This window comes from Geotrypetes seraphini, chromosome 15 (assembly GCF_902459505.1).
Source record: "Geotrypetes seraphini chromosome 15, aGeoSer1.1, whole genome shotgun sequence".
Classification (NCBI taxonomy): Eukaryota; Metazoa; Chordata; class Amphibia; order Gymnophiona; family Dermophiidae; genus Geotrypetes; species Geotrypetes seraphini.
The window spans coordinates 42,656,353-42,680,345 of NC_047098.1; the positions used below are offsets into that span (position 1 = coordinate 42,656,353).

General features: G+C 49.4%; 1 protein-coding gene across 4 annotated transcripts in view; it reads left to right on the top strand.

Moving 5' to 3' along the window:
- Positions 1–23,993, top strand: part of PRR11 (proline rich 11) — a 94,792-nt gene that overhangs the window by 44,856 nt on the left and 25,943 nt on the right. The window lies entirely within an intron of this gene.

Here is a 23,993-nt window from a genome sequence, read left to right on the forward strand (position 1 = left end):
CATGCTCAGATGCTCAAGGCCCAGCAGACGAGTAGGCCGATCTTCAAGAGTGCCCAGATGAGGGTAAGAAGCGGTGGGGGGGTGCCCAGTTGTGTCGGATCGTGGAGGGGGGCGGGGTCGGATCGTGGAGGGGGGGTCGGATCATGGCGGGGGGGTGCCGGTTCGAGGCAGGGGGGTGCCGGATCGCAGGGGGGGGGCCTTCGAGGGGAGCAATGCCGGTTTTCAGGGGGGGGAACACATCAAAGCGAGTTTCCATTATTTCCTATGGGGAAACTCGCTTTGATAAACGAGCATTTTGGATTACAAGCATGCTCCTGGAACGGATTATGCTCGTAATCCAAGGTACCACTGTATATGATATTTTGAATTAAATTATATGTGGGAAGTTTGGGTGGGGAGGGAATAAATTTATGTATGTAAAATCATAATTGAATGAATTTCAAGTGATATGTAAAAATTTAATATGATGTTATATTGTGCACTTGTAAGATGGAAAAATGAATAAAGAATTAAAAAAAACAACAAAACTACTATTGATGTATTATCGTGTACAGCTTCTCTATATTGTAAACTGCATATAACTGAGAGATACTGCGGTATAAAAATAAAGATTTATTATTATTATCTTCTCAGTGAGGGGCCAGTGTCCATGGAGAACCCACGGCACGTTCGTCTTACGGCATGGCTCTTGAGCACTTGGCCTTGATGAAGTGCAGTTATTCAAATGTAGTTATCTCAACTCTCTTACGCTTGAATAAACCCTCTACTATGGCTTCTTATGGTGTGCTAAGGATCAGGTGGAGCTCCTATTTCGGTAGTCCTGGCTTTTCTTCAGGTGGGCCTAGAAAAAGTTTTAGCAGCGGCCTTCCTTAAAGTTCAGGTTGCAGGCCTTTCATGTTTTAGAGCATGCAGAGGCACTAGTTCACTTATTGCTCATCCAGATGTGACCAGATTTTTGAGAGGGGCACTTTGTTTGCGCTCTCTCTTGTGTCTTCCTTTCCCTTCATGGAATCTTAACATAGTTCTGCAGGGCCTTGGGGAAGCCCCATTCGAACCACTGAAGGATGCTTCTCTTCTGGATCTAATGATCAAAACTGTCTTTCTGGTCACCATTGTCTCAACACAGCATATTTTGGAGCTTTAGGCTCTTTCATGCAGGGAATCCTTTCTCTGTATTATAAACGCAGTTGTCCGCTGTACTGTACCTTCCTTTCTGCTAAAGGTGGTATCAGCCTTTCATATCAACCAGGAGGTTCATTTGCCTGAGTTTCATTCCACAGGTTTGGAGCACAAAGATCAGATCTTGCACAAGTTGTATGTCAGGAGAGTCTTGCTCCACTATTTGGAAAGGACTAATGATTTTCGGCTATCTGTTCACCTTTTTGTCCTGACTGCTGCGCCTTGCTGTTGTCGGCCAGCGTCCAAGTCCTCAATCGCTCAATGGATTTGAATGTCCATTTCCGTGACTTACATCACCCACGGCAAGCAGCTGCTGATTTGCTTAAAGCCCACTCGACTAGAAGTGTAGCTGTGTCATGGGTAGAGTCTCATGTGATTCATCCTGATGAAATTTGCAGGGCAGTTTTTTGGTCCTCTCTTCCTATTTTTACCTGGTTTTACCGAGTAGATGTGGCAGCTCATTCTGATGCCGCTTTTGGGACCTCTGTGTTGAGGGCAGGCTCTTCTGTCCTTCTCTAGCCGCTACCATTGCTTTGTTATGTCACCTAGCCGGGGCAGGATTAATTCTTCGAAGGACCCTAGGCACCCAAGTACACTGGGCCCCTCGCCCCTGTCCCGCCCCCATTTATCTGTTTTTTTATTTACTTCTTTATTTCCACTTGTATTTTTTATTATTTTTTTTAAATTCATAACAAACAAAGATTAGCATACCAGTGCACAGTTTTTCTTCTATGCAACCCCCAAACATCTCTGAACAAAACACCCCTTCCTTCCCTTCCCTTCCCACCTACTTGCCCAGGACTTTAACTCTAAACCCTTTCCACACATATATAAAAGTGTTCAAATGCATTGTTAAGCAGTAATACTATTCGAAACATAAGTCTATATTAATAACCAAGTTTGCAACTCCTCTCAACTGCCTCACTTTATGTCGTCCAACTGTAACCCATATGTTTGTATAAAAATACATACATATGGGTAACTACTCTAGTATGTTCCACTCTATGTATGTTAATTTGTAAGAAAACAACAAGGCAAGCGGTCCACCAAAGAATCCAATGTGGAACAAAAGAAGATAGGCAAGCCAATAAGGAGATTCAAATCGGGTATATTCAAGGTGCTCCCAGGAACCATGCCTGATACATTTCGCCAAACAAGGCTGGTCAACGCTAACAGAAAACCATGTCTTTCATACACACAGGACACAGAACCACCCTCACCCAGTATGGAATAAGTAATCACAAACTAAACTCCCTACCCACTTTTTACAAAAGCATGGAAGAGGTTTTTAGCGCTGGCTGGCGGGCTGAATGTTCTGTGCTGTTCTGACGATCATAGGAATTCTGTGACCATCGGAGAAGTGCATGCTGCCTTGTGTTATAAACTGAAAGAACGGTAAAGTTTAGGGGTGAAGAAATAGTGGTGCATATCCCCCCAATACTGAACAAAATATAAAGATAGCAGATGTAAATTTGAAAAAAGAGAAATAACAAATCACTTTACAAATTAACAAATAAAAATAAAACAAAAAAGGGAAAATAAGATGCCATTTTATTGGACTAATACATTTTTTAATTAGCTTTCAGAAGTCAAACCCTCTTTCCTTAGGTCAGTAAAGTATACTGCTGTTACAGTATTCCGTCCTGACCTGAGGAAGGAGAATTTGGTCTCTGAAAGTTAGCCAAAAATATATTAAAATTAGTCCAATAAAAGGATCACCATTTCTATTTCTAAACATTTATCAACACAGCTAAAATATTACTTTATTCTAAAGCAATAAAATAAAAAATAGACTTTTTTTCTACCTCTGTCATGTGGTTTCTGCTTTCCTCATCTTCTTGTCATTCGCTTCCTTCTATCCAGTGTCTGCCCTTTCCAGAAAATCTCTACCTCCCTCTGCCATCAATCCTTCTGCTCCCCCCGCCCCTCTTTGGTCTAGCATCCATCATCTTCCCTCTGTTCCCCCCATGGTCTGGCATATTTCTCATTCCATCTCTCTTTCTCTCCCTCCCTGTGGTTTTTAGTGTCTCTCTCTTCTCATTTCCTCCACTCAGATCTGATATCTGTGTCCCCCGTTTCTGGGAATTCTCTTCTCTCTTCCCTTTTCTTCTCTGTTCTTCCTTCTCTATTTCCTGCCTCCATCTAAATTAAATTCTTTCTTACTATTCAGTCCTCAGTTTCCCTCTTTTCACTGTGTCTACTCACAGCTTGCCACCCCTTTCCTTCATCCCTCCTCTATCTCACTAACTATCTTCTTCCCCCCCATTCAACATGTGGGAAAGCAGCACCAGTGGTGAGGAGGTGAGGGCTCCTCACCACTGCTGCTGCTTTCCCATATGCGCCTGAAGCTGACGGCACAAGTTCTCCCCGCTTCCATCATCTGCCCCTTTCTCTCTCTCTCCACCCCAAGCAATTCCATCAGTTATCTTGCCCCCCTCAGTGAATTGCCTGGGGTGGAGGGAGGGAGAGAAGAGGGCAGATGATGGAAGTGGGAAGAATTTGTGCCGTCAGCGTCAGGCGCATGTGGGAAAGCAGCAGCGGTGAGGGGCAAGAGGTTATCTTCTTCTCATTCATATCCTTGCCACCCCTGTCCCTTGGTCGGTCCCACAATTTCCAGCATATCCCCTCCCTCCATTCTTGTAGCCCAGCATCTCCTCTCCTGACATCTCCCTGTCCTTTTTCCTTCACTATCTTATTATCCCATCTCTATTCCCTTCTGTCCCTCTCCCCATGATCAATCATCTCACCACCTCTCTCTTTCCTGTTGTTTTCTCCTCCCTGTCACCCTATGATCTAGCACCCCTCCTGCCCTTGTCCAACATTTCTCCTTCTCTCCCTCCCTCTAATCCCCTGCTCCAATATAATGTATTTCTATTGCCCTTCCATCTTCCCCTCCCCAGGCCTGTGACTTCCACTCATTTACTGCTTTCTCCTGCCCCTGCCGAAGCCCCCCCCCCCCCGTAGTGATCGGCAACACCGGGCCCCCCCCTCGATCGGCAAAACAAGGCCGGTGACTGCTTTCTCCTGCCGCTGCCAAAGCCTGTAAATAACTTTAACACACGCCACGGGGCTCTAACAGTACGCGTGCTGCTGACTGCTTCCTTCCTCCTTCCTCCCCCCTCATGACGTAACTTCCATTTGGTTGATGGAGGAGGAGGAGGAGGGAAGCTGGTAGCGTCACGCACACTGTTAGAGCCCTGCGGTGTGTGTTAAAGTTATTTACAGGCTTCGGCAGCGGCGGGAGAAAGCAGTCATCGGCCCTGTTTCGCTGATCGAGGGGGGGGCGGTGTTGCCGATCGCTGTGGAGGGGCCGGGCTGTCGCCGTCTGAAATTTATTTATTTATTTATTTTTTTTGAGTGGTCTCCTTCAGTGGGCCCCAGGCACGTGCCTACTTGGCCTAGTGGTTAATCTGGCCCTGCACCTAGCGTATGAAATCTGGAAGGGCATAACAGAATGGAAGATTAGGTTTCTACCTTCAATAATCTTCTTTCTGTTAGTCCCTGGAGGATTCCATATGACCCGCCCTCTCTGTATGCGCTCAATTGTATGGAATAGCCTGCTTCTTTTTGCCCCAGTTATTCTCATTACAGGCTTGAAGATTTTCCAGCAAGTTGCCAGATTGCATTACATTACATTACATTGGTGTCTTCAATCCTGCCAATACCTTTCAGTTCTAGGCGGTTTACAAGAGTTGGCCTGGGCATTTCCAGGGAGAATACATAGTTAATAGATGTAGTATGTGCCGGGATCTGTGGAGGGTCGATCAGGTTTAGTTAGATCATTTGACAAATTTCTTGAATAGAAAAGTTTTAAGTTCTTTCCTGAATGTTTTGTGGGAGTTTTCTGTGAGTATGTGCATTGCCGAAGGCTTTTTCTTGGGGTACTCATTGCACAGAGCAGGTTAGTTCTACATTGTTTTTCTGAGTTGCCTTTGTTCCTGTTTATTACTTGTTCATGTTTTGTAGAGCAGACCATGTCACACCTCTCCTAATTAGAGCTCATTGGCTCCCTATCGATCACTCTTACTTATAAAACATTATTGCTGACATTTAGTGTTGAAACATTTTTATTGAAATTTTGCAAAGCAAACACAGATGCAAATGACAACACAAACCAAGTACCCCAATCCTCCCCCCTAACCCCTACCCCCAAACTCCCTTAGCCACCACAAGAGAAGATCGTGCCCCAGACCTGCTTGACCACCAGACTACAACAAACTGGGAATCTGTACTCTGATAATTCCCACACTCTATAGGAGCAGGTCCAAGACCCAACCCCCTCCCCCCAGGCCACCTTACTCCCCATTCCACAAATACACTAACCCCCAACCCCTAACCCACCCCACAAAGAAGCAAATATCCAACTCCCATCCTGCATACCATCCCTCGTAAATAAGAATTACAGCTGAACCCTCCCCTAAGCACTCCAATCAGACTGCCCCCTTCCCTCCTCACCCCTCACCCAAAGTATTCAAAAGAAAACTGCGACCCTGCAAAAAATGCTGCCCCTTTTTACGAGACCCTGTCGCATCTCTGGCTTCCCAACAGGCCAATTGATGCACAGCCACACGCCATTGCCAAAACTCAGGAGGCATTACAGAAGTCCAGCATCTCAAAATGCCCTTCCGAGCCACCAGACTAAGCTTCCGACATAAAAGTCGGTGCGCTCCACCCAATGTCCCATAAGCCCCAGTAAGATCTAACACCAATTGTTCAGGGGAACCAACCAGGGCAAGATGAAGAACACTACGCGTGTAATGCAGGATCTCTCGCCAGTACAACTGAATAAAGCTACACCCCCACATCATATGCCCAAAAGTTCCCTCCGCCGACCCACACCTAGGGCACATCTGAGTGAGAGCACCCCCACAATAGAAATATTGTTTAGGTGTTAAATACGCACGATAAAGCACCCTATAATGGCACTCCCACAAGACCGCACTTCTGGTCAAGGAGGGAACTCCCTTAATTTGATCCAAAATATTCCAAGCCTGCAAAGGAATGTGCAAATCAGTCTCCCAATCTCTCCTATATCTACCCCACTCTTTACAGGGTTCCACTCGTGCCAAACGCTGAGAAAGTAGGAAGACTGAAAGTTCCACTCCAGACTCCATGTCAAAGAAATCCCGCAATCTAGAGCCCATATGAGTGCCCAATTGGCCATGATCTAAAGTTGTCCAAAAATGCATCAAAACTCACCAAAATTGACCGTTGGTTCCGGGAAGCCTACAATTCCAAAGAGCAATTTACGTATATTCCAAGCGACTGACCGACCTTTCATGAACCCGACTTGTGCCTCGTGCAAAATGCGGGGTAAGACCCTCGCGAATCTATTGGCCAGAATTTTTGCCAACAATTTAACCTCCGCATTCAGCAAAGAGATAGGACGGTATGCCTCCGGCACCGTCGGGTCCCGCCCTGGCTTAGGAAGAACTAAAATACAGGCTACATTCAAATGCTCAGGTAGAGCCTCTGCCTGAACCATAACATTAAACGCTTGAGCTAGCGGCTGCACTATGCCCGCACCCAAGAGCTTATAGAACTCATTCCTGAACCCATCTTTCCCCGGAGCCTTCAACAGAGGGCTCTGTACAATTGCTGCATAAACCTCCTCCGCCGTAATCAAAGCTCGGTCCTGTGAGTTGATCCGCGGGTGAGTTATATTCTGACGATACAGTGAGCCACTCAACCCCCCTCCTTCAGGGGCACTATAAAGGCGCAAATAATATTTCTGAAAAATCTCACAGATGCACTGATCGGTATGAACCCGTTTCCCCTTCTGATCTTTTAACATAACTATCAGCTTTGACCCCCGGTCCGGAGCTACCAAATGAGCCAACAATTTCCCCCCTTTCTGATCATAACGGTACATCTTATGTTTGTAATAAGCCATAGACTTACGCTCCCTCTGATGTAACAGCTCATTAAGAGTCACTTGAATTTCCAAGTACCGGGCCCTATCCTCCACCCGTTGAGTGCTGCCGAAGAGCTGGCGTGCCCAGCACAAATCCCGTTCCAAGCGCAAGATCTCCCGGTCACACATCTAATGATCACCCCACGCAACACCGCTTTTGCAAGCCTCCCAAAATAGGACCGGGTGATCCTGATGTTCTGCATTATCATGAACATAATTGCGCCAATGCTCACTCAACATCTCCTGAAATCTGACATTCTTATATAAGCATAGAGGAAACACCCAACGTCTCCTGCGCTCCTGACCACTATACGCCACCAACTGCAACCACACCCAAGCATGATCAGAAATGACAGCCGCTCCAATTTCAGCCTTACACACCATACCAAACAGAACTAGACACCAAAAGATAGTCAATACGGGACTGTGTGTTATGTGCTCTCGACAAATGGGTAAAATCCCACTCCTTAGGGTATAACACCCGCCAAACATCCACCAGATCAAACAACTGACCCAAGCTCCGCAACCCTTGCGACCCAAGGTTCCTGCCCTTACCAGCCACCCCCGAACAATCAATACTAGGATCCCAAACAGCGTTGAAATCCCCCCAAGGAGCATCTGCTCCTCCTGATACACCAATAAGACATCCACCACCCGTTTCTGGAAGAGAGGGTCAAAAACATTGGGAGCATGCAAGCATCCAAAGAGAAATTGCTGTCTAGCAATCACCCCTCTACAAAAGACATAGAGTCCTCCCGGGTCAATTTCCAACAGTTCCAGATTAGACACCACCCCCTTCCGAAATAGGATAATTACCCCGTTTTTCTTATGAACCCCCATCTGCCGCCACATAGTCCCCCACCCACCACTGCTTCAACTTACTATGTTCGTTCGCATCTAGGTGAGTTTCCTGCAACAGTGCCACATCAACCTTGTGTCTCTGTAAATGGTGCAAAATCTAGATCTTTTGATTGGGGAGTTAATACCCCCCACATTCCATGTCACCACCTTAACCATGGCACTCCCTCCACCCACACTCCCAAATCCCCACCACTCCAGTCCAGACTGCAGCCGGCCCAGCCTCCAGCTGCAGACCACCCCCTACCATACTTAGAGCACACATGATGAGAGTTAACCCCCTGAACCCCCCCAACCTCCCCCCCACCCAATTCCCTCCCCCTCTATCCTCATAGATGGCCAAAGCCATCTAAACAAGGAAGACCCACCAATGGCAGAGCCGCAACAGTTGCTCAAACAGAAACACCCCTCATAAACCGCCCACCACACTCCCCCCCAACCCCAACAGAAAGTACAGTAGAAAACACAACAATCCATTCAAACATCTTCATAACAACTAACCACCTCTCACCTCCAAGAAACAACAGCTCCTCCCCAAAGTACACCCAAAACACACTCCCCTGCAATCAGCTAAAAAACTGTGAGCCCTCAGGTAGTCCACAAAGCTGCTTCAGGGCGGACGTCCCCCGGGCAGATCCGGCTCTCCTCTCCGTGTACCCTGTGGTCGCGCACTCTGCCACCGGGCTGGGCGATCTCCAACATCGCTCCTCCCAGCCTCTCCAGACAGCTCCGCCGGCAGCTTCTCCCCCAACAGCTCTTTCAGTGCAGTCCACGCCCCCGCAGATGTTTTTACCCTCTTGTGTACCATCCCAATTGTCATCACCATAGCAAAGGGGAACTGCCATTTATATTTATAGCCAGCTTGCCTCAAATAATGAGTCACCCCCTGAAACTCCCTCCGTTTCTTCAGGGTACCCGCAGCAAGATCCTGATAAATAGCAATTGACTGCCACTGCCATTGATAATCACCTCGACGCCGGGAAGTTTGCAGAATAGTCTCTTTGACTCCAAACGAGATCAGGCAAATCACAATGTCTCTAGGGAGATTTCCCTGCACCCGGCCCAATGCCCGATGCGCTTGTTCGATTTGTACTGCAGGACCTCCGGAAGCATTCCCATGTGTCAAGCGCAACAAATCCTCACAAATATCCTGAGCTACCTTGCGCACATCCCGATAAGTATCAGTCTCTGGCACGCCTCTCAGCCGCAAATTACATCGACGGGTGCAGTTTTCTAAATATTCCATCTTCTCCCACATATCAAGTCCATCTTTTTGAAGGGCCGCCACTGCACCTTGAGTATCAATTAAGTCCTCCGCCACTGCATCCACTCTCGACTCCAATTCCTCCTGCCGGCGGGTTATATCATGCAGGTCCTGTTTGATTTCCAGCACCACCTGTTTTAATATCCATACGGATAGACAGGATATCCTCCCGAAGACTGGCCAGCACGTCCGCAAACCCTCTCAACTCCACCACCGATACCTGCGCTACAGTCGGGTCCGCCGCCATCTTGGATACACTCGGGGAAGCGTGCTGCTGTTCGGTTCCCGGCCCCGACTTCCCTGGCACTGTTCGAGAGGGGTCCAATTTTCAGCGCGTAGCAGCTGCCATATCACCCCACACCGGGAGTGAGAAGAAGGGGTAAGGCGAGCCAAAATCACCACGCAATCATTCAATTACACCGCAGCCCCCATGGAGCCTCAGCCACTCACGACCTGTCTCATCGATGACGTCACTTCCTCTATTGCTGACATTTAAAACAAGAAAAACGGGACAGCCAGAATTCATCAATAGACTGCTTATTCCATACTCCCCATCACGCATCCTCGTACAACTGATCAAAATCTGTTAGCAATTCCGTTAAGACATATTAATCCAGGAGAAACTATTTTGTTCCATTCTCTTTAAGAAAGACAGCATCCCTAGAGAAATTCAAATCCTGCCTTAAAATGTTCCTTTTTAAGGTTGCTTTCCAAATTTAACTGTCCTTGTAAGGATATTTTAAACTTTACTTAGTCCATACGTTTGGACGGATCTGTTGTTTTCCTTTCCCTTTGTGTTTTCCCCCTCCTTTCTTTCCTTTTAATTTTATTGTAGTTCTTCCCTCTCCCTCTTGTTCCAGTTCATTTATCTTATTGTCTTGTTTGATTAGTTTAGCCTCTCTAGGATTATTTAGTGTTCTTCCTTTGATTTGATTTTACATCCACCTTGAAATTTGTGATAAGGTAGTATAACAAATTCTAAATAAACTTGGAAACTTATAGCATAGAAATGTGTTCATGTAAATATTACCAGATGGTAGTCAACATTTTAGTCTGTATTATATTACAGAATCTTCTCTTCAGTATACTTTTTCCTTGGTTGATAATTAGTTTCTAAAATTTTGTGTAATAGATTAGGTAAATATTTTGCATTAATCTTTATTTCTTTAGCAACTCTCCAGACCGGTATAGGTATCTTACAAGCGGGTATATATCTCATCATGACTGAAACAAAACTGTGGAATAGTACATAATAGAGAGCTGCACGGGAACGGGGACGACGGGAATCCCGCGGGACCCGTGGGTTCCCCCTTCGGGTCACGGGGATCCCGTGGGGACGCCCCTAGGGTCGCGGGGATCACGTGAGGACGCCCCCTAGGGTCGCGGGGATCCCGTGGGGACGCCTCCGAGGGTCGCGGGGTTCCTGCGGGGCTGGATGTACTCAGTCGCGCAGCTCTTCTTCCTACCTTCTCTGCTTGCAGCACAGAGCCGCGGGGTTCCTGTGGGGCTGGATGTACTCAGTCGCGCAGCTCTTCTTCCTACCTTCTCTGCTTGCAGCACAGAGCCGAACGGAAGTCTTCCCGACGTCAGCGCTGACGTCGGGAAGACTTCCGTTTGGCTCTGTGCTGCAGGCAGTGCAGGTAAGGAGGAGAGTAGCCTCGCGGTTCAAGTGGCTACCAAGGGAGGGGGCGGTCCGCCCCACCACACCCCGCCCCGGTTGCAGCACAGCCGTCCAGGTACCCTTACTTTTGTGGCACTTCCCCGACCGACCGACAACAGCCCCGGTCCGACAATCCTCCCTGCCCTGTAGCCGCGAATCTAAATTATCTTCTTACAGCAGCTGTAATAAGGTAATTTAGATTCGCAGTTAAGGGCAGGGAGGTTTGTCGGACCGGGGCTGTTGTCGGTCGGTCGGGGAAGTGCCACAAAAGTAAGGGGACCTGGCCGGCTGTGCTGCACCCGGGGCGGTAGAGAAGGAGGGGGGAGAAAGATGCTGAAAGGCCATGGGGAAGACGGGAGGGGGGGGAAGGACTCTGAAAGCACTTGAAGACAGAGGAGGAGAAGGACGCTGAAAGCACATGGGGAATACAAAGGGGTGGAGAAGGACGCTGAAAGGCCATGGGAAGGGCGGGGGGGGGGAAAGGACTCTGAAAGCACTTGTGGACGACAGAGGGATGAGAAGGATGCTGAAAGCACATGGGGAAGACAAAGGGGTGGAGAAGGACGCTGAAAGGACATGGGGAAGACGGGGGGGGGGGTGGAGAAGGATGTTGAAAGGCCATGGGGAAGACAGAGAGGGAGAAGGACGCTGAAAGGACATGGGGAAGCAGAGGGGGGAGAAGGACACTGAAAGCACATGTGGAAGACAGAGGGGGGAGAAGGACGCTGAAAGGAAATGGGGAAGAGAGAGTAGGGAGAAGACGCTGGCAGGGAAGAAGATAGATGCCAGACTATGGGGGGAGCGGAGAGAAGAAGATGGGTGCCAGACCAATTTGGAAGGGGGAAGAAAGGGAGAGGCACAGTAACAGAGCAAATGGAAGATGCAGAAGGAAGAGAGACAGTGGATGGAAGGAATTGAATGAGAACATGAGGAAAGCAGAAATCAGGCAACAAAGGTAGGAAAAGAATTATATTTCTTTTTTTTATTTTGCTTCAGGATAAAGTAGTATATTAGTTGTGTTGATAAAAATTTATAAACATTAGAGGCTCTGGTAGAAACCCGTTTGCAAAGTATGTATTCTTCCCAATTAATATTTTCAAATTAATAAAGTCTTTTTGCTTATTTGTAAATGGGTTTCTACCAAAGCCTTTAATTCAGTAGCATAATTAAATGAAATAACTATTTCTGAAGTTTATAGGGACGGAGGGGATTCCTCGTGGGGACGGGTGGGGACGGAGGGGATTCCTCGCGGGGAAGGGTGGGGACGGAGGGATTCCTCACGGGGACGGGTGGGATTCCTCACGGGGACGGGTGGGACTTTGGCGGGGACGGGTGGGATTTCTGTCCCCGCGCAACTCTCTAGTACATAATACATGCCTTTCCCTATTCCTATCAGTCTTCTTTCAGTCTCAGCAGGTGTGAGGAGCTGTACCTATCTCCCTTGGTAGGGCTGTTGAAATTTGTTTTGGGATCCTGGTCCCCGTTTTTGTGCCAGATTGAGCTCGGGTGGGCCCTGTTTAGGGGTCCATCCAACCTCGGGGGTGTCAAACCCGGTGGGTCTCATGCTGGGTCCTTCCCCCTTTCCTCCACCTCCCCAACATTTTTTTTTTTAGAGGTGCCTCAGCAGTAAGCCTTGCCCCCTAATTCAAAAAAAATCCTGAGGTAGTGCCAGTCTGAAGGGTTGCTTTCCCATGAAATTTGCTGTATTTTACTGTATTTTTCAACTAACCGGCACTCTTTCTTCTAGCTAGGTCGCACTTCTCAGGGGAAGTGGTGCTCAATTTGGTTCAGACACGAGACACTTATGGCCAGCCTGAAACAGTTGTTTGGGCCGGTGCAGTGGAGGAGCCTCATTGGCAGCGGGTGCCGGCATCCAGGGCTCATGAGCCAGCAGCGGTTTGCAGGGAACCCCAGTCTTCCCCTGCCGCCCATGGAGGGATTTCCTATCAGCTGTTTTCTTTCACAGCAGGGACAGTTCAGGCTTTCCAGCTGCTACAGGCTGTGGAGGGGTTGTTTTTGGCTGGAACTTCGCCATTTTTACAAGCATGTCCCTCCATTTTGTCTGCAACCTCAGGTGACCTTCCCCCTGTATTGGTAAAGCAGGCGCAGGTTTCTGCTTGGTCCTCTGCTGTGGCAGGGAGTCCCCTGGGACTCCAGGTTAGAGGTCTGCATGGGAATAGGGATCGCGGGAATCCCACGGGGATCCTCTTAAGGTCAACGGGACTCCCTTGGGGACGCCTCCCAGGCCCACGGGACTCCCACGGGGACCCCTCCCAAGCCCACGGGACTCCCACAGGGACCTCTCCAAGGCCAATGGGACTCCCACGGGGATGGAACTGGGATCTCCCATTCTGAGGTCTACCTAATTTTCAAGATGATACAAGTCTGGCGCCACAGCAGGAATAGCCATTCTGAGCAGTGAGCTCAGCACATAGGCGCTCAGTGTGCCTACGTGCTGAGCTCACTGCATTGGTCGGGCAGTTGCACGTGCAAGGGTAGAACAGGAAGTCAGCGTGTATGAAGTCCACCCTCCCCACCCATGCATTTACATAACCTTTGCCCTCAACCCAGCTGTGGCCAATTGGAAATAAAGACACGCGACAGGGATCCACCTCCTCCCCTTTTGGAGGAAGGCTGAGAAAGTTGAATCGGGGCTCTCCAGTGTGCAGGGAGTGCGTGAGGTAGGCCGGGAGAGGAAATTCTGTTATTCTTAGAATGCCTTCATTTTCAGCGTTTACAGATTTCCCTTTCGTGCAATAAGGCATCGAGTTAACCTTCGAGGCTGGTGCAGTCAGATTGCAGAGATCTTTATTTGCCTTATGTGTATAATTGGGGGGGGAGGGGGGCAAATACTATGTCTGACACACTTCGAGCTTCTTGCATTTCTCAGTTATCCTTTGTGCAGTTGTGAAGCACTCACACGCACATTGCGCAAACAAAACTATGTCTTCACAGTGTAGAAATTATTTCAGAGGGCTAAGGCAGGGGGAAGAGGAGAATTGGATGGAAGACGGGTCGGGTCGATGATGCGGTATATAAACTTAAAGTTTAGTTTAGTGTAAAGAGAGACAGACTGCAGGAAAGGAATTCCCTGTTAGTCTCTCATTTAACTTTTTTTTTTTTTTATGACAGCAAAGAGCGATAGCAAAGAAAAGCTGGCCAGAAGCCCTTGATAAGACATTAGCAGCACACTGCATACTGATGGAGAGAGATAGATGAATAAATGATGGAGTAGAGGGAGTGATGGTATGATAGACAGATTCAGCCTTCTTAGTCAACTTTTTTAAGAGCTTAAACAATATGGCCAAATAGTGTCAGACAGGTTAAAGAGTAGCCTAATAGTGCAGAGGCCTGAGATCCAAGGGAACTAGGTTTGATTCCCACTGCATCTCCTTGTGATTCTGGGAAAGTCACTTAACTCTCCACTGTTCCAATACAAATAAGTACTAAGGGGACAGGTAAGTTTTATGGGGGACAGTGGGAATTCCTCGTGGGGACGGACGGGGACGGGGAGAATTCCTCATGGGGATGGGCAGGGATGGAGGGGATTCCTTGTGAGGATGGAGATTCTGATGGGGACGGGTGGGATTCTGGCGGGGACGGGAGGGATTTCTGTCCCCGTGCAACTCTACTCCAGGGGAGTTTTTCCCCTAATTAAATTTTTGCTTTGTGCAGAGTCTATTTTCAGGCAGCTGGGGGTTCCACATGTGCTTAGGGGGGGAGGGGGGGCTGCTGCCTCCGCACCCCCTATGGCTTTGCATCCCTCTACACCTTTGGCGTCCCCTCTTCCTCCTCCCTCATCCAAGCGACTGAGGGTGGCTTGGGATGAGGATTTGTGGTCGGAGGAGCATGTCGGCCTGGCTGAGGACCTGGATCCTTTTGAGGAATTCCAGGATCCTCTCGGTGGGGCAGTGGGTTTCCCGCTTTCTGGTGAAGAGGTGTCTGTGGAACGCCTTTTTCAGAGAGATGAGCTGCCAGACCTGATTCAGCAGGTCTCCTCAGTGCTGCATTTCGAAGAGGCGCCACCAGAGACCCTGCGTGTGGGAGGACCCTCTTTTTAGGGGAATCTGCGCTGCTTCCCACTCTTTTCCTATGCATCAGGTTATTCGGGATATCGTCCTGGCGCAGTGGAATACGCCACAGGTGCTGTTTCAGTTAGCGCACATCATGGCTCATTTGTATCCCATCCCGGAGGGGGATAGGGATACTTTGACGTCGCCAGTGGTGGACACAGTGGTCTCAGCGCTTGCTAAGTGGCATATCGTGCTTGTTGAGGGCTGTTCTGCCTTATGGGACTCTGAGGAACGTAAGAGACCATTCAAAAATACAAAACCAGTACCGTCAGACAATCTGCAGAACAGCAAGACACCTGATGTCATCCCCTCCCCCACCTCCCTCCCAGCCCCCCACCCACCAGTAACAGCATATAGCACCCTTCACCCCCCATGAACCATAGTGCACCACTATTGGCACCGTAGCACCCCAAGGAGAGGAAAGAGAAGAAAGAACAGAAAAAAGAAAAAGGAGCACAGGACCAGAATAATACTAACCCCCAAAGTCCCAATCCATTCCATGTCCATTACTTCAACTTACAACAGAACTCCCCACATCCAATCCCTCCACTGCCAGGTATCTCCCCTAAATATCGTAACATTGCTGCCATTTTCTAGTCAACAGGGCCGAGAGCCGGTATCTCTCACATACCCACCCCAATTTCTCTCGCACTTGAGTCAAAGTAGGTGTAGTGGTACTGTGCCATTGGCGAGCCACAGTCAGCCTAGCCGCTGTGAAAGCCAACTGTACCATTCTATCCTGGGTGTCATCTGCCCCTCCCGTGGGAAACCCCAATAAGGCCACATCCGCCCTTTCCGTGAGGGGCACTTGAAGGAGAGCCCCCACATACTGAAACACCTGTCTCCAGAAGTCTTGAATTGAAGGGCAGCTCCACCACATGTGAAAAAAGGTTCCCCTCCAGCATAAGTCCGTGCCCTTAGCAGACATCTTGCTCAGGATAACCGGGGTTATGTACCATCGTACCAGCATTTTAAGCGCATTCTCCACCAACAGAGGAGCCACTGCTAAATGGTGTATCCTAAACGAGATATTTTCCCACAGAGCTGCCTCAAACACCTGCCCCAAGTCCTCTTCCCAAGCCACTAAATGCAAAGGCTTCCGGCCCTGTCCTGATACACCCATTTATACAGCAGTGAAATGCAATCTCTGTGCACTGGGGACCCCAACAGCTGCTCAAAGTCAGAACAGCTATAAGCCGCAGCATCAGCCCTTTTAGCCATCTGCAAATAACTTTTCTCTTGGAGATATGGGAAAAGGTCCTTAGAATCTAACTTATAAAGTGTTTGGAGCTCAGGAAAAGCATGGATGGACTCCCCCTCAAGAAATTGGCCAAAGTACTGCAACCCTTTTCTTGCCCACCGCACAAAGATCCCCCCCATCTCTACCCAGCACGAAATCAGATGCATAGCACAATGGTAGATGGTGTACCTCCTTGCTTTTACCCAATAATTTGCTAGCCTTTCCCTTCCACACCCGCAGCGTCCATTTAGTGAACGGATTAGAAATGGTTCCCAACTCCTGCGTCCCAAGTCCCCCCCCATGAGCTACCCAACACTCCCTGCTCAACTTGCACCCACAACTTCAAAGAAGGTGCATGCCACTCTACTCCCGCTCTGAGCTGAGCCGTGCAGTAGTAATGCTCTAAATGGGGGATTCCCAGACCCCCTTCCGCCTTGAACTTAAACATGGCCCATTGAGCCACCCGGGGACGTCTGCCTCCCCACACAAACCGTAAGAGGCTACGCTGCCAGCGGAGAAAATACTTTTGAGGGATTTCTATAGGCAAAACTTGAAAAAAATATAAAAACTTAGGTAATACCAATATCCGAGTTACCTCCATGCGCCCCACCCAAGACACATATAATGTGTCCCACCGATCCATATCCCTAGCCAGAGATGCCATCAGGGGAATATAGTTAAGCTGAAATAAGGGCGTCCAATCCATCACCAACTGGATACCCAAGTATCTGATAGGGCCTTTAACCCACCTAAATGGCATCACCCGTTTAATACATGGAATTTCCGATTCCGGGACCGATATATTAAGTATCTCCGTTTTAGTCATATTGGCCATAAAGCCCCATAGTCCGTCATAAGGTCCTGAAGGGATCTAAGGGATTCCGCCAAACCCTCCACAATTGCTAATATATCATCAGCAAATAAAGACAATTTATGCTCGCCCCCCTAAACCTTTACGCTCCGCACCCGAGTGGTCTGTCGGATCTTTTGCGCGAGAGGCTCGATCACCAAGGCAAAAAGCAAGGGCGATAATGGGCAACCTTGTCTCATTCCCCGCCATAGCTCAATAGGGGAAGAATAGACCCCGTTAATTTTCACACACGCCAGGGGTCCGTTATATAAAGATAGAATCCAAGACACATATCGGGCCCCCAGGCCTACATGTCGGAGAACTGCCTCCATGAATCGCCAATCCACGCAGTCAAAGGCCTTTTTGGCATCCACCGCCACTGCTACCCAGGGGTCTCCACTACGTCGGGCCTGCCAGATCAAGTTCAAAACTTTACGAATCCCATCCGCCGCCTGCCTTCCCCCTATGAATCCCATCTGATCTGGGTGGATAAGTGTCAGCATATGAAGGGACAAACGATCAGCCAACACTCGGGCAAGAATTTTGGTATCAATACCCAACAGTGAGATAGGCCTGTAGCTCCCATACTGAGTGGCATCCTTCCCTGGCTTTGGTAAAATCGTGATCCCCACCAACCGCATAAAGAATGGCAACTGGGCTCCATCTCTCATATCATTATATAAACGCACCAACAATGGGGCCACCAAGGTAGACATCTTCTTATAAAACAACCCCGTGAGCCCATCTAATCCCGGGGATTTCCCCAGTTTCAGCTGTCTAATCACATTATGTACCTCCTCCAAAGTAATATCCTCATCCAGCCCCTGCGCCTCAGAATCCGTGAGGGATGCCAAGCCCAAGTCCCGAAGATAATTTCCGATCTCTTCCTCCGTCCCCTGACTCTCTGGCGTATAAAGCTGCTGATAGAATTCACAAAATCGTGCGTGGATGGCCCCCTCAGCTGTCAACGTCTGGCCTGAGCTATCCTTAATAGCCATAATATTAGATTGCGTCTGCTGCATGCGCAGACGATGGGCCAGCAATTTCCCCGCTCTATTACCAGATTCAAAGAACCGTAGATGAAGACGCTCAAGATTGAATTGGATCTCCTCATCTTCCAACTTCCCCAATTCCACCCAAACTTCCCGGATCCGAAGCCCAAGGGGAGCTTCCCCCTGACCCTGCTTATGTTGATCCACTAGTTGACATAAAGTCTCTCTCAGACACCGTTCCTTCTGTAATTTAAGCCTTTTCTTATGAGCAGCCAGAGATATAAGCTCCCCCCGCAGTATGGCCTTCAGACTTTCCCATATTGTTATCGGAGAGTAGGTATTAACATTATTATGCTCCAAAAAATCCAAAATAACCTGCTCCACCTTTTGGACCAGGTGCGGATCCCTCAATAAACTATCATTCAATCTCCAGTATTGATCTCCTACTCTCGATGCGCCCCATCTCACATCCATCCAAATGGGAGCATGATCCGACCACCCAATGTCCCCAATGTAGGACTCCATTAATCTACCCCCCCCCCCTTATCCAAGTACAACATATCTATTCTGGTATAACCCCCATGAACAGGGGAGTAGTACGAATAATCTTTACCCAGGCAATGCTGAGATCTCCATCCATCTACAATATTGAGTACTTCAACAAAGTGTTTAAGGCGTTTCCTATCCGACTTAAGCCAGTCCCCTCCAACCCCCGTAGAGTCCCATCTGGGATCTATAACTAGATTAAAGTCCCCTCCCACAAGCACTGAACCCTTCTTGACTTGCAGTACCTTGGCCAATACCTCATCAAAACAGGAATCCTATTTAGAATTCGGGGCATACAGATTCATCAAAGTGACTGCTTCCCCATTTATCTGGCCCAACCAAATAACCCCCCCTCATCCCTCCATTCTCATTCGGGCACTATTTTAAGATGTTTAGCAAACAAAATACCCATCCCTGCCTTCTTCCTCTCTTTCCTATGGAGGCCCAGACCCTTCCCGGATATTCTCTGTATTGTACCAACTTTTCCCCTGATCGCACAAAATGAGTTTCCTGAACAAAGCAGATATCAATGTGCAGCCTCTTCAACTCCTTTAATAATAGCTGTCATTTACGGGGCATATTGAGGCACTTAACGTTAAAACTGCCCACTCTCAAAGAATCAGGTCCCATAACCCAGGACTCCTACCCCACTTCCTCACCCCCCTCCCATCCCTTCCCACATCCACCTGCTCCTCAGCCCTCCCATGACTCCGGGTGACCCCACCCCCATCTCATGAACCCCCTCATCCGTCCTCCCTCCCTTCCCCGTCCCCCATCAAGCGTCAATCCCCAATCACTCTCCCCTAGGCACCCCCCATTCACTCACCCCTATTAACAGTTCCCTCACATCCAACCCCACACACACTTCAACAAACACAACAGATTATTCAAGGTATGTAAAATCCCGAACTGTTCAAGATCAGCCAATCAGGATCTGCCTTCGCGCACTCGCCAGCTCATCAAGTGGGTGGTCCAGCTCTGCCGCTCCCAGAAGGCTCCTCCACATCTCGACTACCAGCACCTGGTTTCCGCGGCCTGGCCTCACTCTCTCTCCAGCGAAATTTCTCCGACTGCTGTGCCCCTTGCCGGCCCGGAGTCAGGACCTCTCTAGTAAGGATCCCCTCCTTCCGCAGCAATTTTCCTGCCTCCGCTACAGTGGTCACTTTCTTATGGGTTCCATTGATAGTAAGAAGGAGCCCAAAGGGGAACAGCCAGCGATATCTAAGGTTTTTCTGCTTCAAGACCATCACTATCGGGCGAAACTCTCGTCTGCGTTGCAAGGTAATGGCAGAAAGGTGCTGAAACACCTCCACCTTATGCGACTTCCACTCAAACGTGCCCAGATCCATGGCCTTGCTCACCATCCGCTCCTTGTCAGCATAATTGTGAAGACATGCAATAATGTCCCTGGGATAATCATCTCGCTTGGGCCCCAGTGTGCAATGAGCTCGGTCCACTTTCAAGACCACAATGGGCTCTCCACCTTCTTCAGCCGCAGAGAAGAGAGATTGATAGATCTCCTGCACCACCTTCACCGTATCTGTATAATTCGCTGATTCAGGCACACCTCGGATGCAGACATTATTCCGGCGGGACCGGTTTTCCAGATCCTCCACCCAATTGTAACAGTCCTGCCAGTCCTTTTGGGCCGCCTCAAACACCCCACTCAGATCTTGTACCACCTCCTCCTGCTCCCCCATTCTCCGTTCCATCTCCTCAACTCTCCCCATGAGGTCTGCTATCTCTCTCTTGATCTCTTTCACTGTGTCTCTAATTTTCCCTTTTACTCCAGCAACCTCCTGCTTAATATCACAGACCCATTGCTGAAGGTCTGCCTTGGTCACTGCCGCTGAGGAGGAGTCCATGCGCCGCAATCTCGGAGAGGCCCCTCTCACCAACTCTTCATCGGACCCGCTCGAGACTCCAAACGACTGGCGTAGGCCGCTTTTCTCCAGCGCCTTCTCATGTGGTCTCCCCTCATTTCCTTTCTTTTTGGACATTTCCTTTCTTTGGTGATCCACGCTGCTTCTCACACTCTGCCAACTGTGTGCCCAGCTCGCCGCCGCTGCGTACACGCTCCGAACCAGGGGAACTTGCGCGCTGGGATCAGAGCTCAGGCTCTAACCCGCCATTCAAGACTATGACGTCACCGGAAGTCCTTTAGAGACCATTCTTAAACAGAATTTTGATGTCTCGGCCGTCCAGGCAGCTATTTGTGAGGGGCTGGGGGCTCACACCATTTTTCAGTGGGCCGAGCGTGTCCTGGATCGTGAGTCTGATGACTGGTCCTTGGTGGATCAGGAGGTGGCAAAGATTAAGATAGCTGCCTCGTTCCTCTCGGATGCCCTTTATGACTTGGTGTGGACTTCTGCCAAGTGTATGGCTTTTGGAGTGGCAACGCATTGTACCTTGTGGCTTCGTGCTTGGTTGGCAGATGCCACATCTAAAACTAAACTCACTAAATTTCCCTTTCGGGGGTCTTTTTTTATTTGGAGAGGATTTGGATAAGTTGGTTCATACTCTGACAGACTAAAGTGCCCCGCCTGCCTGAGGACCGTGGCCACCCGGTGGCTCAGGGTGGCATTGTCCGATAGTGTCTGTGGGAGTTCCACAGATACCGCCCTGGGCATGGGGCTGCTCCTTTCTCAGCTTCGGGGTTTTCCCGGGGTTGTTTTTATCAGCGCATGCAGTCCTTTCGGGGGGCCCGTCGGGGGACTGGGGATCCCTCTGCTGGTTCCGCTACTGCCCGTCCTGCCCAATGACTCCTTGCTGGCGCCCCCTCTGGTTCTGGTGGGTGCCCAGCTGTGTGATTTTTTTTTTTCCCCCAAATGGGCCGCGATCATGTCCGATCAGTGGATCCTGGAGGTGGTGCGGGATGGATATGCTCTGGAGTTTTCCCACTCTCTGCCAGATCATTTTCTAGCTTGTCTGTGTCAGGCGGCCTGAAAGACGCAAACTTTTTGCCAGACCCTTCAGCGCTTACTAGATCTGAAAGCGGTTGTTCCAATACCCCCTCAGAAGTGTGGCACCAGCAGGTACTCAATTTACTTTGTGATGCCCAAGAAGGAGGGGCCTTTTCGGCCCATCTTAAATTTAAAAGGGGTCAACAGGGCTCTCAAAATTCCCTTTTTTCACAAGGAGACACTGCAGTCTGTAATTCTGGCTGTTCCGCCGGGGGAGTATCTAACTCCTCTCTATCTGACGGAGGCCTACTTGCATGTTCCAATTCGGGCCTCCCATCAGCGCTTCCTTTGCTTTGTGATCTTGGGTCAGCACTATCAGTTCTGTGCACTTTCTTTTGGTCTAGTCACAGCTCCCCGGATGTTTACCAAAGTTATGGTGGTTGTTGCGGTGGCCTTGCAGACAAAGGGCATTCTAGTGCATCCCTACCTGGACGACTGGTTGATTCGGGCGAAGTCGTTTCAGGAGAGCACCTGGGTCACGACTCGGGTGGTGGAGTTTCTGCAGTTGCTGGGATGGGTAGTCATCCTTTCCAAAAGTTGGTTGGCCCCATCTCAGGTTCTGTTCGACACCTCCTTGGTAAAGGTCTTCCAGAGGCTCGGATAAGTAAATTGCAATCTCAGATTCGCCTGCTTATGGCCTCCCGGTGTCCTTGGGTGCAAGATTTCCTCCGTCTTGGGGTCGATAGCGGCTTCCCTAGATGTGGTGAGGTGGGCATGGGACCACATGCTTCCTCTTCAGTAAGCTTTACTTTGGAGGTGGTCGCTCCAGAGGCACAGTAGGAATCTTCCTGTTCCTCTGCAGGGCATGGCCTGCTGCAGTATTCATTGGTGGCTCCAGACCTCCCATCTTGTTCAAGAGACATAGAAACATAGAAAGATGACGGCAGAAAAGGGCTATAGCCCATCAAGTCTGCCCACTCTACTGACCCACCCCGATAAGTCTAGATGCTAGTGATTCGTGCTATGTAGGGATCCCACGTACATGTCCCATTTACTTTTAAAGTCAAGCACGCCGGTGGCCTCGACCACCTGCACCGGAAGCTTATTCCAGTGATCTACCACCCTTTCCGTGAAAAAATACTTCCTGGTGTCACTACTAAACTTCCCTCCTCTGAGTTTAAGCGGATGCCCTCTTGTGGTCGAGGGTCCCCTGGGCAAGAGGATGACATCTTCCACCTCGACCCGTCCTGTGATGTATTTAAATGTCTCAATCATGTCCCCTCTCTCCCTGCGTTCCTCCAGAGTGTAGAGCCGCAGTCTGCTCAGTCTCTCTTCGTATGAGAGACCCTTAAACCCCAAGATCATCCTAGTGGCCATCCGCTGAACCGACTCGATTCTAATCACGTCTTTACGGTAATGTGGCCTCCAGAACTGCACACAGTACTCCAGATGAGGTCTCACCATGGTCCTGTACAGCGGCATTATGACTTCTGGTTTCCGACTGACGAAACTTCTTTTGATACATCCCATCATTTGCCTTGCCTTGGATGTGGCCTTCTCTACCTGCTTGGCAGCCTTCATGTCTGCACTGATGATTACTCCCAAATCTCGTTCTGCTGAGGTCGTGGCTAATGTTTCTCCATTTAGGGTGTAAGTTCTGCACGGACAAGTCTGGATCAGTCACAGTGGACGGTGCTTCTCACGGATGCCAGTCTCCTCTGTTGGGGAGCACAGTGTCTAGGTCACTCAGCTCAGGGCAACTGGTCCACAGAGGAGGCGCCCTGGCCGATCATTGTTTTGGAGACCAGAGCCATCCATCTGGCATTGTTAGCCTTCTGCTCCTTCTTGACGGGCAAGTCAGTCAGGGTTCTGTCGGACAATGCCACAGCGGTGGCCTATGTCAATCATCAGAGGGGCACCAAGAGCACTCAGGTGGTGCAGGAGGCGGCTCTTCTCATGGTCTCGGCAGAGTCTCACCTTCAGGACATCTTGGCCTTTCACATAGCCGGAGTGGAGAATGTTCAAGCGAACTTCCTCAGTCGTCGTGTGCTAGATCCCGGAGAGTGGTGTCTAAGCTACGTGGTCTTTCAGTTGATAGTGCAGACTTGGGGTCAGCCCCTCATGGACCTGATGGCCACGAGTGTCAATGCCAAAACACCCCACTTTTTTAGTCGTCGCAGAGACGGTCAGGTTGAGAGCCTGGATGCTCTGGTTCAACCATGGCCAATGGAGGGGCTGTTGTATGTGTTCCCTCTGTGGCCATTAGTTCTACTCCGCATTGTTCTTCATCCAGGCCTCGTGGCTCTGGATTGGCCCTGATGTCTGTGGAATGCGGATCTGGTGTTGGATCCTCTGCCTCTTTTGCACGATCTTCTGACTCGGGGCCCCATTCACATGTTTGATCCAGGTCCCTTTTGTCTTATGGCTTGGCTCTTGAAAGGGAATGCTTAGGTAAGATGGGGTATTCAGATAAAATGATCTCCACCCTCTTGGAGTCCCGGAGACTTTCCACAT